At 32.6% G+C, this 16,336-nt stretch overlaps 1 pseudogene; it reads left to right on the forward strand.

Annotated features, from left to right (window-relative positions):
- The first annotated feature begins 666 nt into the window (after positions 1-666).
- Positions 667-15,053, forward strand: LOC138316656 (tyrosinase-like protein 1; annotated as a pseudogene).
- The last annotated feature ends 1,283 nt before the right edge of the window (positions 15,054-16,336 follow it).

Here is a 16,336-nt window from a genome sequence, read left to right on the forward strand (position 1 = left end):
ATATATCCACTGATCACTGTTAGAAATCAACGTTAAAAATAACTCTGTGGTTTCACTAGCAACTTGAAATTTATGATGTCCCTTTGCAAACTGTTTTGGTCTATTGATCAGTGTAATGGTCACTGGTTTTTGTTATAAATGTAGTGCAAGTTGATGGTTACATTTAAAGGTAATTCATAAGTGCATGATCACAAATACACTACAATACAATTAATCAGCATTGTTACATTTACATACACATTGACTTCAAGTTGATATATTTTACAAGGTTTAACATCTGTAAAAAATTTGTAAAATTCTATTTCTAAAACATATATTCCGAGCCCGTTGTGACTTTACACGGCAAATGTTCCACATGCAATATTTATAAAAGCTGATTTCCATTTTGTTTGACACTCTTGTAAACAAAAAAATCCAATGAAGCAAATAGGTCGTCATTTTTTATTAAAGGGGGACGTCAAATAAACCAAGGAGTAAACATATATTTTTGGTATGTTGTATACGAGCTGTTATCTCTTATTTGTAGTATCTGATTGAACACGAATATATTAAGTCTTGTATTTATCAATCACAAATAACAACTTGAACTATATATTTTATGATGGGTACGAGTTCGCCAAATTCCATGGGTACGAGTTCGCCAAATTCCATGGGTACGGGTTAGCCATGATTGGGTGCGAGTTCTCCAAATGCGAGTACGAGTTTGTTTGGGTACGAAATTGAATGGGTAACAACTTATAACGCACTACTGTGGAAATGGACATGTACATATACCTTTCATTGATCATATGCAATTAATGACTATTATAATATAGGACTCTTTCATGTCATTTGGAATTATATTTACTCAAAACCTAATACAAGTTGTCCATATCTTGTATGTGTCATCATTCAAACAAATGAATACTGTGTGGTTGCTGTATTTGAAGTGGACACAGAGAGAATATACTGTAGATTAAGGATTGTTTTTTTCCATTATAAACAGCACCCTTCAATCCAAAAGTCTAAAAAGGATGACACTTGTGAATACATAGATTTCTATTCTGCATCCTAGGCTCTGGAAATAAAACTGTTAAAACTTACCATCACTGTTTCGTCAATGTTTCTGCTACTTGGAATAGTCTGAATCAATTGTTTATGTAAAAACAAATCTTAAATGGATTATTTGACTTGTACTTTGAAAGGTTTGCTTTCTTCTGAAAGACTTGGTAAATGATGATAGTCTTTTCATTCCAATCAGAAATATTTAATGCCATATTATGATCCCTTTAGGTAGATAAATGTATTTATCATTATTTATATTCAAAATGAAATACACATGCACTCTTTACACATACTTCATAGCACTTTGTTGATTTATTTAGGTATACATGTATCAATCCTGTATGTGCACATTGTTTCAAATAAAACCAATTTCAATTGACCTACATGTAAATCTTAAAAAGTTGATAAGCTGTCTAAATGAAGAGGAAGCTGAAAGAATGTACATGTTTGTACTTAAGTGCGTTTGTTTATGTGAATTGTATTCCACCGCCTTCATGAAGAAGTTAAACCGTTATCTCTTTCATTTTATGTGGTTATATATTAGAGTACATTGTCAGCAATTAAGCAAATTATTATTCATTTATTTTAAGCATTGATGTCACTATTTTTTATCGGGGTATGAAAAAAAAATTGTTTGCAAACTGTGTATATCCGCGTAGTCTGTACCTACTTTTTTCATACTCCGATATAATTAAAAAATAGTGACATCAATACTAATAATTAATTTTATACTCTATTTGATTAAATGAAATATGTTTAAATGCAACATTATAGTGGTTTTTCAAGGGATTCCCTTTTCCGAATCAATACGCAACGTCAATGTCTCTATGGTGACGTCACGATAACGTCGGGGTTTCGCGCCATTCTGGGATTTTTTTTCATTTAAGCATTGATGTTACTATTTTTTAACTTCATCGGGGTATGAAAGAAATTTTGTTTTCAAACTGTGTGAATCCGTGTAGCGGATTCTCACAAAAGTTTGCAAACAAAATTTATTTCATAACCCGATGAAGTTAAAAAATAGTGACATCAATACTTATAATTAATTTTATTCTCTATTTGATAAAATGACGTATGTTTAAATGTAACATTATAGTGGTTTTTCAAGGGATTCTTTTTTCCGAATCAATACGCAACGTCAATGTCTCTATTGTAACGTCACGATAACGTCGGGGTTTCGCGCCATTCTTGCATTTTTTTTTTCATAGTGGTATGCAAAAAAAAAATATTGGCCAATCAGAAAGCCAGATTTGGTATGAAAACAAAGAAAAATTGATTATAGTGGTATGCAAAAAAAAAATACTGGCCAATCAGAAAGCCAGATTTGGTATGAAAATAAAAAAATAATAATTATAGGACTATGATTAACCTGAACCTGAGTGTATTGTATTTATATCCAATAAAAAAAAATATATACAATACATGTGTAGATAAGCCAGGTTTTCTTTCCAGTTTTTGATATAAATGATCTCCGATTCTGTGTTTCTGAAGTTTGAAGGTACCATTTTGGCTAAAATGTGATTAATGTATAGATGAATTTCTAGCATATTTACAATGTACTATGTTCTAAAAAGTAAAAAAAAACACACTTTATTATATGCATTTTTACATCAATAGCTGCAGTATCAAAAAAAAAGAAAAGATTTATACTATGTGTATTATGTAACGAACATCATAAATAATGATAATTGCATGAGAATTTGAAGACATAATTGGTTGTTATTTGATTTTGAATACAGATGGAAAATACATTAGAAATTTATGAGAAAATGATTCTTTTAGGTCCACTTTCAGACATAATCTATGATCTTTTTCTAATCAGTGACATTTTCCCTCCCATTGCTTCCAGAAATGGTTAGTTATTTTTCAGGTTACTTTATAAGTGTCAAAGTCCCTGGTTTGAAGATTTTATTGCTGTCAGATGGCTGTGACATTGACTTAGGACTAGTATAAACCAAAGTCTTAGAAGTGAACATACATGTACATTGTAATAACCAAATATGCATTATATATATATCAGGGATCAAATCTAAGTTTTGGGGAAAACTATGGTCCTTTTCGAAAATGGGAAAAGTTTGTAATAGCGGCATTATCGGATATTTAACCATTCTCATTTTGGTAGAAAAATCATTTTGAAGTATTATAACACCAAGAATGTCATTACAAGATTCAGTAAACAGATTTTTAAGCTCCATCATCATAGATACATGTATATGTAGTAGATGTATAATAAACATCAAGACATTTACAACCAAAGTCTTAAAATGTGATGAAAAATAAGACAAAGGGGGAATTTTGTCACAAAAAGTGTTCAGTTTTAGCTTCAAATGGTTTTTTTTTAAGTTTAGAAGGGAATTCAATCCTTGAGGGGAACTACCCATAAACGGTTCTAAATCATAGCTAAATTGATACCTGTATGTACATGTTATTGTTGTAAAAACGAAAACATACACTTTTGAAAGTTGTATACATCTACATTTGTACATGTTGTGAGGTACATACATGTAGTAACATTCATTTAATTAAATATACTCTATAGGAATTTAGATTCAAGATTAAATATCTACATCAAGCATGTTTTCAGATGGTTTATTAGAAGACAAATTCAGTCTACAGGTTCATATTTGTAGTCTGTTCCAATATGGTTATGATAGTGGGAAATGTTTACATACATACAAAGTACATAATACAAATTAACAAAATGTTGTTACGGTGACATTAGATACTTTATTCAGTTCATAAACATAAGTTTTGTTAATAATAATTAGCATAAGCATGGTATTTTATAGAATAGAGGGGTATTTTTATGTCGATACTGTAGGACGTATACAAATCGTGAGACGTCAAACTCCTTCGTGTGCTATGGTCGAAGACACAATATTTATTGATCTATTTCACTAAAAACGGCTACTTTTAAGTGTTAGAATTAAATCACAGATGTTTACAAACAAACAGGATATTTAGACGTTACATTTGTACATCTAATGCAGCTGTCAAATCACCGTCAACTGTAATGTATCTACGCGAAAGGTACATACATTATTATATTATGTATGTTACAGTGTAATACCGCCATTATCACGTTACCGGTGACTTTGAGTTTTTGTAGTGAATATGACTTGACAGTTAACTATTTTCTTTTACGTGGTTTAATCAGCAGTTCAAGATCCAAACGTAACATACATGTACCTCTAAAATTTTGTAATTTAAGTGTTTTACGCGAAAGATCAGCTGACATATACTACCATGCAATGTTCTGTCCATGTAAACCGGAAGTTGCTTTACTCCCGGCGCCACTATCGCTTTACAAAGGGCGATAACTCAAAAAAAAGTTATGTTGATACGTCTATACTTTGGATCGTGTTTTCATATTTTATGACATCTAGTGATGTTTATCAAATGACTAGACATATTGAATAAATGAATGTTTGGTCCACTTTCTCTTCGTATAAAACATGAGATAAAAACAATTACTTCCGTGTCGTGAATGACACCAATGTTTTTTAACATTGGCGTTACATGCAAGACATATGTAGTTCGGGGAAACAAACGGAGGTAGTTGTTCAGCAGACATTATTTCACGGAGACAAGTCTCGCTACAGTTATAAAATGGGTCAAGTCAGCAATAAATGAAATAGACTAGTTAACTTAAGCGATAAAATGCTTACATTTAATTTTATGTGCTAAAGAAACAAACACAATTAAATACAAAGAAAATTGTCCTTACGAGAATTAATATACAGGCGTTACAAGCGATACACATCTCTAAAATTAAAAGTGTTTTTCGTTTATTAAAGGATTAGTTAGAGAAGTAGATAACTCTCATTATCCTTGGACACATGTTCTTCTCACCTGATACATATATGGGATTCTGTACGAATAGATTATTTATCTATTTATGAGAGCATGTGTTAAATATTACACTTTTAGTTCCGACAAAAATTTTCTTATGCTAGTATTTTGTCTATATTTATGTTAATTAAATGTTATTGTTTACAATTTTTTAAGTGTATAGCAGGTACAAACATGATAAGTGTATTGATATGCTAGTTAAATGTACACCACTGCTACATGTATATTAGAAGTACCAAAACAGGCATTAACACAGGAAACACACAAAACAATTTTACTTGTACCCGTACCTTTTTATCCAAGACGTTTATGCTTAATAGGAGATAATAAGACATCAGCTTTACTAAAAGCTAAAACGTAAGCTGGATTTAAGTAAAGTTTTTACTAAACAGGAGATACCAGGAAGTAAGAAACATAAACAACAACATTTCAATAACCCGAATGATCGTGTAATGACGTTATAGACATTTTTAAGAAAGGAATTAACGAAACCCATTCTCGTAATTGATTGTGACACTCTATCAATTGATGTGAATACTGCTTAAATACCTACCAATCATTTTGACTTGTTATATCAACATGATTCATTTAGTGGCTGGTGTAACGAATCCATCACATTATTTACAAATGATGCACGATTAAGAGGTTCCGGTTCTGAGAGATAACACAAGGTTTCTAATTACAAAACATGATTGATACTTATTTATCAGCCAACCTAGGGCATCATTATAATATTCATTAATACGCTGTGATGGAGTGGTTAAGATGTCTCGACATATTAACAGATGGTGAGATGTTCTTCACCTTTGTATCGCGCGTTCAAATCCCATGTTGAGAATATACATGTAATTTGTATCAACTGTCGGTGTTTGTTCTCCGGGAACCAAGGGTTTGTTCAACCTATTTCAAACTCAATAAACCAAACGAAAATAAATAAAACGTTCAAATTACATCACAATTTAAATTGAGCATTGATAGTTATTATTTTACTAGCTCTCTATTGACTTCATATTGAAGTTATTGTACTCCCGTATTTATCAATGGATACGATTAGACGTTTGTTTTCTTACTGTCATAAAAATCAATACAACACTTATCTAATAATATGTATTGGTATACGGTGGCTTGATTGTTGATTATTCCAAACGTTGTATTAAAATTTAGGCTCATTTACAGATAGCTTTCACAGTATACAATTGTGCCATTATATGGAAATGTTAAATATTTAGAAAATTAACTACATGTATAATTCAATGAATACACTTAGTCTATTATAGTTACACATGTATAGCCTTAGACATCAGGTCGCAGTGACCAGACCGTTATAGACGGTTATTCATGTTGTTCAAATGAAGTTTTCCTTTCACTATGTTATCATTATCAATTATGTTTTATGATGTATATATTTCATTTTCAAAATATTGGAAATGATTGGGAAGAGTATATTATTCTTATTCTCATTTTAAAATCTTAATATCATGGTATGCTATTTACACACATATGTTGTTTGTACAAAAGTTTTGAAATTCTTTAATATAGGATATAATTGTCATAATGTAATGACAATAATATAGAGTATGGAAATGTTAAATATTTAGAAAATTTCATAATATATTATACCAATTTATAGCTAAATTGTTATAATTTATAACATGGAGACGAATGTGCCATTATATGGAAATGTTAAATATTTAGAAAATTAACTACATGTATAATTCAATGAATACACTTAGTCTATTATAGTTACACATGTATAGCCTTAGACATCAGGTCGCAGTGACCAGACCGTTATAGACGGTTATTCATGTATATGCCTTGTAGCTATCATGACCGGTCATCAGGTTTCGATACACTATTACGTAAGTGCATATTCGTGACAAGAAGTGGTCAGATTACTTAAGAAGGATATGTACTCTGACATTTATTATAAAACTGATTGATGTTGAATGTCCATGTACCTCTATATAAACTAAGATAAACGAAAAATCTTGTTTTTACTCTCCCAGTGTTTTAAATAAACATACAAATGCATATAGATTATAGTTCAACTACTGTCAACCATTTTTTTCCTACTGTCAACCATTTTTTTCGAGTGCGATTTATTTCCGCAAATTTCGAAAAGTTCATAAGAAATTATATCCACGAAATCAATAACTTCCACAATTCTTGCAAAAATAAATTCAAAGGTATTTCCATTTCATTTTAAATCCGAGAAACTTAATCTCTACGAAAATGTTTCGAAACAGAAATCACGAAATTTAGTTGGTTTATAGTAACTGTCATCTTTGTTATGATTTTTTGTCTATGTTAACTTATCTCTTAGGATATAACGATTCTCAGTATACCCGAATCACGCATAAAACATAGAACATGTGCCAAAGTTTACAACAAGTAAAATTAAAATAATAGATATCAGCAACCTAGTTAAAAAGACCTTAGTCCCAAACTGCAATGTCATCTTCATGTACAATGATGTAGGCATTCACGTGCTTTTTAAATTGAAAATGAGACCACGCGACAAAAACAAAGGGTTTTTCTGTCTTATTTGTCCGGTTTCCTGCATCGATGTTTTAAACGACACTTATCATGTCACAGACAGTTTTAATACTTGTCACATATGTCCTCTGTACACTTCTTATAAAGCTATTCATATTGTGAATCTGGCTAATGTCCAATGAGAAAATTTTGGGTGAAATGTAGGTAAGAAATTCCACTGTCTATGTATAGTTATGTGTTGTGACTAAAATTAGCGACTATGAGGAAGTCAACGTCCATTTCATGTTTGAATTACGTAACAATGTTATTTATTTTTTAGCCATTTTTGTTTTATGTATGAATAACTAGACTTGGCCTGTCATGTAATTTACATCCGCATTTATACACAGTAAAAATAAAAACAAAAAATTAATTCGGCTGCTTGTAAGATTTGTATCGACCTACATATAGTTTTGGCAAAAATGAAGATCTATGTACTTCCATATTGAGAATAGAACAATTGGCGGCATAGCGAAACTACAAAACTATCGCTAAAGTTATATGTAACGTTAATGTTTATTTCCAAAATGTTATGTAATGAACTTTACAATAAAAATCAGGTGAAAAATATTAATAATTTCTAAATTTTTTTATGCTTCATCTTGGGTCCTAAAGCGTGAAAAAATCCGCCAAAACGGAGATCATGACACAGAGCTTATACAATGTATTTATTCATATTGCTAAAAGAATACAAATACACATAAATGTATTGCGTTAGAAGCTCTTTTCTCTTAATAACATTATAGTACATCACAGATAGAACTTTAACTTAGCTTTAATATATAGGATGGCCACTATGCTACTTCTGGGTGTATTCAAACATTGAACTGTATTTAGTTGGCAGGTATGGGAGTATGAATGTCAACTGGACAACGGCAATTGTAATGAGTAAGCTATTGCCTCATGCTGAATTTGCTGTTGTCCAGTGTGCATTCATTCTCCTATAAATATCAAGTAAACGCAGTTCAATGCGTATATTTTGCATTTGATAACAATCTTACATAAGTTTGACCAAGACATATAAAGTATTATAATAATTAGTAGCTTGCAGTTCATGTGCTGAACAACGACACATTCGTTTGGTAAAGTTACATAGTTGGGTTGCAGTGAACATGTCAACTTATTGCTATGAAAGCCCTTTTGTGTTGATGAAACGTTCGTGATACTCGTTATCAGATAATCTTTTTACCAAAACAACCTTAGCTGTCCTCAGCCTTATACAAAGTATATCTTTATATCAAAATATATCTTTCCTCATGTTTTCGTTTTTGGTTTGTTTTCATAATTTAATTTCGTTTTGTAATACCTATTTCTCATTTATATTGTATTAATATTTATGAAGAATATTTTCGTAAATGAAGGATTTAATTTTTTCCGTTTGCATGGATATGCCTATGGGTCAGTTGCATAGACGTCTATATGCCATTCGCAACATCACATTTGTCTGGGCCCATGCTTGTTTTAGATTTTAGAGGTCAAATATAAAAATAAAAGGGTGAAAAATGAAATTTGCATTTTTTACGTCCTAAAAATAAATATTGGAGTAAGAAATCATATTACGTTTGCCGTTTCTGCCTGCGGGTTGTGGACTTTTGTGTTGGGAAAATTTGCCACAGTGACCTAATTTGCGCTATTTTGGCATTCAAAACTTTAAAACATCTGATAGCATGAAATGAAATCGATACAAACCCTTATGCATGTTAATTTATGAAATAATATAATGTATACTGTTTAATTTAATTCCTTATATATTTCCGTTTATGTCACGACAAAAGATATATAATTAAGACAAAGGTGTGCCCACCATTGTTTCTGGGAATTTCAAAATCTCCTTTCTGGGAATTTCCCTTGGGTTACAAATGATGTTTAGACAGATACTGGTTAATGTTCCTGAAATGTATTCCGTGTTTGTCAATAAACCAATCATATAAGCTATAACTGTCATTCATTACCATACCAACATGTATAGCCTGTTAAATCGTAGTAACCTCTATTAAGCTATTCAGTAATCAGTATATAATTAGACACTCTCCCTTCGTCATCAATAACGGAATATAAAGTGTATAAAGGTCGATTGTGGTATGCTATTTCGTTGATTTAAATGTCACTCCTTCCTCTCAAGGAAACTAAATTTCCATTTTGTTTTTGTGAGTATCATAAATGATGTAACCTTTGTTATTATCGTACATCTGTAAGCTCTTTCATTGTTTTCCTTGTTGTGACAAAGTTTATTTGCAATGACAAGCAATTTGTGTTATTGGATTTTTAAATGTGTACTGCATTGCTTTGACTTAATTTTATATATACTTCAGTAAGTAGGAATGCATAGAATAGTTGTTATTAATGCATTATTTATTCAAGTAAGATTTCTGAATATCCATCTTATTCTGGCCGCCTTGTAGATTATTTAATTGTGGTATTAACAGGCCATGTCACTCGTGGTTGTGTAACCTCTACATAACACATAATACGAACAACCGGAACAGGTTTAAATGTATGTAGACCGCAATACTTCCTCATGATGCTCATCAACATACAAATATACAGCTATCAGAACCACGGGGTACTGCTAATTCCTTCAATATAACAGTATATTAATATTGCGTGACATGAACATGTATCCAATAGATAAATTGTCGATTTTATTATTACACAAATGCACAAATGGTAGGAAAAACAATAATCGATATTAGTTTTACCCTTTATCGAACACAGCTAGACTAAGATCGTTGACCAGACGTTATAAAGTCCCCCAAAAATAAAATGCCCTCGAAATAAAGAAAATGAAAGTTGATCATTGATGTTTACTACATAGCAATAATGTAACTTTTAGCATTTATAATTATCAATGACATACATCTTACAAAAAACTTTAATCTTTTATCAGTGTAATCAGATCACGTACACAAACAACTTTTAACTTTCTTCACCTAGATTTGAGTAATAGAATAACTCAAAATCAAGACAAACAAAGAAGGAGTTGATATATTAAGTGATAATTGGAGGGAGGTTTCCGTTGCTATAAATGCTTAAATACCGAATTTTAATTAGTAACGAGCTAATTAGTCCCGAGAGGGTTGGAGCTCGCCCGCTTTTTATCGGTCACATTAACAGCCATGGTAAGTTAAGTGGTTATCTATAAGAAATTTTTAATTTATCGTTTCTTGCTACCAAAACAATATTTTAGAGTGATATCAATTATATTCTGCCGATAATCCATATTTTTCTGGATAAATTATCGCCACAACTCTTATGTTTATAATCGTATTTCTTTGATATTTATTTCGTTTCTCTTTTAAAATTGATTATGTTCTCCGGACAATAATAATATAAACTATATAAACTATCTAAGTTGTTTTCGATGGTAGTAATGTGGTAAAAAATCAAAAGTAAACACACCATGCATACAGTAAAATCCATTTCGGATTTGGAAATGATAATAATGACAATGGAATCAAAACGAATTAAGAATTATCCAAGCAACTATTCTTTTAATGGCATTGATGATACATATTGATACTAGTTGGTCAAGCATTATTGGAATGGCAAAATGTCTGTTAACGCGAGTTGTTCTTACAAACAGATAATTACATAGAAATAGTCTCCGCTGGTGAGGAAACAACTTATTTAACCTAGAGTTTTGAATTATTTTAGTATCATTACACGTATGGAGAAAGGCATTTTTTAAGACTTTGTATGCACGCACGTAATCATATTGTGGATATCAAAAGTGATTGTCGAGAACATTTCATTTGGTTTCCGAAAACCTAGCATTGCATTTTGTCTGTTATATAAAGCAATAGAGTATTGGTTCCTGTAGTTTTACTTGTTTTTTCTGTTTTGTTTATGTATATGATTAAAAATACGCCGGAAACAATTGATATTGCCATGCATCATAATAAGTTTGAAAAAATATTATATTTTCCCTTATTAGGTTATGGAATCTGTATTTGTAATTAATTAAGATTAATGAATTCTGATGTAGTCATTGATATTTAATGATTTCAGAAGACTTTTCTACTGGGTTTTGCACTGGTTCTGAGTTGGACAGGCTATTGCCATGCCTTTGTAGAACCAATTCCAATGCCTGAACTTTTGCAGGAGTGCTACAAATTCCGTGTTGGAAATATTAGTATCACCGATGTCCCTTCTCAAGACATTAACATGTTTTATATCCGTCAGTTCCTTTATGCTACCACGGATATACGTCTATAACGTCCTGTTGCTAATGAAACTCTCCTTTACGCCCATTGGAATTGGTTCTACAAAAAGCATGAGCATCATAGGCGTTCCAAGAGACAATCCAACCCAATGGTACGTCGGGAGATAAGAACGCTCAGTCGGGTTGAATGGAACGCATTTACAGCTAGGCTTAATGCACTGAAACAAAGACCAGTAAGTATAAACATGATTGTAATCCAAATAAGTGACATAGTCTTAACCTTGCAAGATGTGCATATACAGCTGTAGTATCATTTTCGCAATGTTGTTAATTGCTAATGTTCAGCTTTTGCTTATTATACTAACGACTTTGAAAGATGACTGACAGCTTTCTGCCAATGGCTTTTTTTACTCTTTTAGTTTTTAGAAGTTTTAAATTTATGTATTAATTACTCCATTTATTATTATCAAATGAGTCTAAAAGTTCTTCAAACTTTCCTTCTTTCTGACTCATATTATTTCTCGATTTTCTAATAAGATAAGTAATTCATGTGGGCATTGTTCGCGCCTTATCAATTTGTAACGGTAAAACGTCAGAAAAATAATCTTTCTTAATTTACTCCACTTTATTCGAATGTGATGCTTGCATATGAAAAGTTACTGTTAAATTATCAAAATACCATTGTTACATTCTAAAGTCTGTATATGTAGATTACAAGAAAATTTTCCATTTGTTACGCAGAGAGAAAGCTATTACAATATTTGCTATATCGTGTAGTTATGTTTCAAATGGTATTTGGAACACAATAGAATTTGTAAACAAATAATCCGCATGCTACATTCAATAATCTAGTTTTCAGGAACGAAGTCAATCGGTCATTCGAGATTTGTTTTATTTACTAAACGTGTGTTGAGTGTTTCTAAACATGACCTTTTCTCTCTCTGATCTTGGCTGTAGATATTATATTACATATATGTAAACAATAGCCTAATAGATAGGAAACGATGTGAAGAAGACAGTTAGGTACTCATCAAAAAAGATTTCTTTTTCACCTGTTCAGTCATCTAGAATGTAAATGTCCTTTTACAAAATATCATAAACTACAAACAAGGCTGGATGTTTTTGTTTAGAATAATGCCTTTTTTATTTGTGTATGCGATTTTGTGAACGTTGCAGCAACACAGATGCATACAAACTAAACAATATAATGCAGAAAGTTACGATAAAGTAATCTTTTTTGTTGTATGTACAGACTTAACCCTTTTAGGTAAGGATCATCTATGTACGCCAAAATATAATACATGTCAGCGTTTATTGACTACTTTAACCTGATGTCTGTGTTTGATACATTATTTACTTTGTTCTGAAAACAAATAATTATTGATGAAAACATTGTATGTGTATGTTTAAAAGTGGTACATACTTATGTCAGCAACCTTATTTATAAAGCGAAAATAAAACTTGCCAATATGGTTGCGGCGAAGCACAAAAGTTATGCTTATATTGTTGGTGTTTTGCTGCAGGTAGGGATATGTACGGATATGGTGCTTTAGCCGATATCCACAGACTCGTGGTCAACTCTGCTCACAACGGTCCCAGCTTCCTAGGCATGCATAGAGTTTATCTAGCATTGTAAGTTCTAATTGTTTTACCAAATCTTTGAATGAAAATAATGAAAATTTGACATTAAGTGTAAAACTTTAAATTTAAAAGTTATATTGACTTTTACAGATAAGCGATCAATCCATTTTTCAGTCGGTAAATGTTGTTTAAGATTTATAAAGATTGTTTAAATGCAAAATTATCTGCAAAATTCCGATGAATAAGCAAATCGATTCTCATTTGATTTTATCTAAATGTATTATGTATTCAATATGTCTTTTATACACTTTTAAATGTCTGTAATATTTTGTCTGCTGTAGACTAGAACTTGCTTTGGGTATGCCAGTGCCTTACTGGGATAGTTCCTTGGATTATTACATGGATGAACCTACAGACTCGGTTGTCTGGACTGCAGAGTTTTTCGGCAATGACTTCGGCGCAGTAGAAGAAGGCCCCTTTCAGTGGATGACACCGGAAGGCGTATCATTTGTTCGTAATATAGGAAACGCTGGAACTTAAATTAACTGGGAGGCTATCAGCGCAGTTCTGTCCAGGAGGTTTAATCGCGAGATTGTCGAACGAAGTCAAAATCCTGTATTTAGTTTAGAGGCACATCATAATGGCCCCCACGTATGGGTAGACGGTCAAATGTCAGCTCTAACCACTGCTGCCCAGGACCCGATATTTTGGATGCATCATGCCTTCTGCGATTACATTTGGAGTATATTCAGGTCACAGCAAAGAGTGAATGGCATAGATCCGTCCACAGACTACCCAGAGACCAATGTTCCGATGCACCAACCGACCGACCAAATTATACCATTTGGTTTGCGTAATTTCCATGACTATAGTAACTTTTTCGAATCTCTGAATGTCTATGAACCATCACCTTCGTGTCCAGCGTGTGGTGGAAGTCCTTATCTGGAATGTGTCGGAGGTCAGTGTCGATCCAGGATCGCAGTATCATCAACAATAGCAGGTTTTAGAGCTAGAATGTCGAGTAGGTTTGCAGGTCCAATGCGCTCTCAGGCAACAGTCCAACAAACAGGTCCTTTACCTATTGGTCCCGTTTCACGTCATACTTTACAGACCCAATAATACGAGGGGATACGTTGCCGAACGTACCCTCGAACAGAATGCGAAGAAGTGCGTCTTTATCAAACAACACCAGATCATCGCGAACAAAACATAGTAAAGACAGTACACAAATAAACAAATCCTACCAAAATACCTTTGTATTAAATGGTGTAAGTAACACTGACCTTTGGGCTTTCATACCTGTCCGCATTATCTTTGAAAGACCTCTTGAAGCCAGCTTCGAATCCTACCTGATTCAAAACGGTACTCTTGTGAAAAGCAATGACATATTTTCACCGACTGAGTTCAAAGGTCTTAAAATTGAGATAAAAAAGAAAATGCCAGCAACATACAAGAAATGTCATGTTTCCGGTTCCGGTGCGTCCAAAGTTTGCGTCCAGACCGACGGTATAGACTACTCCGGCAGGTACAAAGACTATGCTGTAGTAGATGAACGCCTTCCTATCTCGTCTTCTTTAGCAAATGTCGGAGTCAAAAATTCTAAAGAAGGGGCTTCTAAGTTCTACATGACGGTCTACGAGTCCTGAGGACGTGTGTGTAAAACCCAGTGTCTGATTATCAGCCATGTTCAGGCGCGTTCCGCATAACGTCATCTTTTCCTAAAATGTACGGAATGTCATTAGAAGACGCTGTTAAAGGAATATGGAAGACTAGAAAGGTTCTACTGGCCGAGGCAAATGCAGCTGCGATTCCTGCAGCCTTTCTTTGTGAAATACAAAATGAATGGCCTTTGTTCTTTGGTAATAGTATCACTTCCTAAACAAGCAAACATAAAATTGTTTTCAACCGAAGAACTAAAGGTATTGCAGAAAATTGTATGAAAGCAATTGAAAGTTTTTTTCTTCAGATATATATTCATATTTGTTATTTTTTGCAAGTGCTTGATGATGTTGGGTATGAGGAGTTAGCGCCCAGATGTGTGAATGCGAATAGATTCTTATTAATCATTTAGATTTCGGCGAATGCTCCTGAGAAATATGCGTGTTTTTATATAACTCCGAAGTCACCGACATTTTGCAACTATGATAAATCGTTCTTTAGTTATCAATACATGCGGCGTCACCGTGGCTTATATTGTCAAATGCGTCCTTCAATTGACGCATTGCAACGTTGCGATAAAGATATCCGTTGCAAACTTTGACATTAAATATTAATAATCACCAAAACCACAGTTATATGAAACTGAAATACTACATGAAAACCACAAAAAAACCTGTTAAAGTTATTCAAAGGCACTGACAAATAAATAAGATGCCTTATAACATTAGTAAATGTACAATACATTTGTCTGTATTTCTATATTTGATCGTTAGTATGCTGTTGCTGTTCGAAATGTAAAAAGGTGTTGATCAAGCAACTGGGATCACGCAACTATTCAGTGGTTAAAACAATATGATTTAGCGAGCACTGCGTGATAGTTTTACTATCGACAACTTTGCCGATACCATTGAGAGATGCGGTTAGATGTTTTCAATAGTTTTTAATGCAAATATGCTTTGCGGTTTCCTTGTCTCCACTGATCACTGCATAACTTTTATGCATCCTGTCGTGGGTTGCAGGTTTCTTGTTGCGTGGTTGGAAACAATGAAGATTTCTACTCAGCGAAAACGTTATGTTATACATTAATACATGCGTTTTCAGATTTAACTTCTCTTGACCTAGATTTGAAGTGCCGTCAATAAGGCAGAAACAGTTTCATAATGTGAGACAACTTCCTCAGAATTGGTTTATGTTTTCGAAAAATATGAAATCGATTTTAGCTTGGATATTAATTATGCTATGGTAAAGGTTTATTCTCGGTTGATATTTTTTTACATATTATTTAGTAGTATATTTGCGTCTTACTTATCTGCCTGTCTTCCTTATGAACATTGTGCTTGTTTATTATGGAAAACGCTTATGATTTAACCAAATAGTATCACATACAGTATAATTAGCTTTAATTTTAATAAATAGGTGTTGTCTTAGCATACAGCATTTTACAGACAGCTTTGTTGTGGTGACAACAGCCATCGCTATAAAATGAATTAGCGGTCGGAGGTG

The sequence above is a fragment of the Argopecten irradians genome, chromosome 2 (genome assembly GCF_041381155.1).
Source record: "Argopecten irradians isolate NY chromosome 2, Ai_NY, whole genome shotgun sequence".
In the NCBI taxonomy this organism is placed as follows: Eukaryota; Metazoa; Mollusca; class Bivalvia; order Pectinida; family Pectinidae; genus Argopecten; species Argopecten irradians.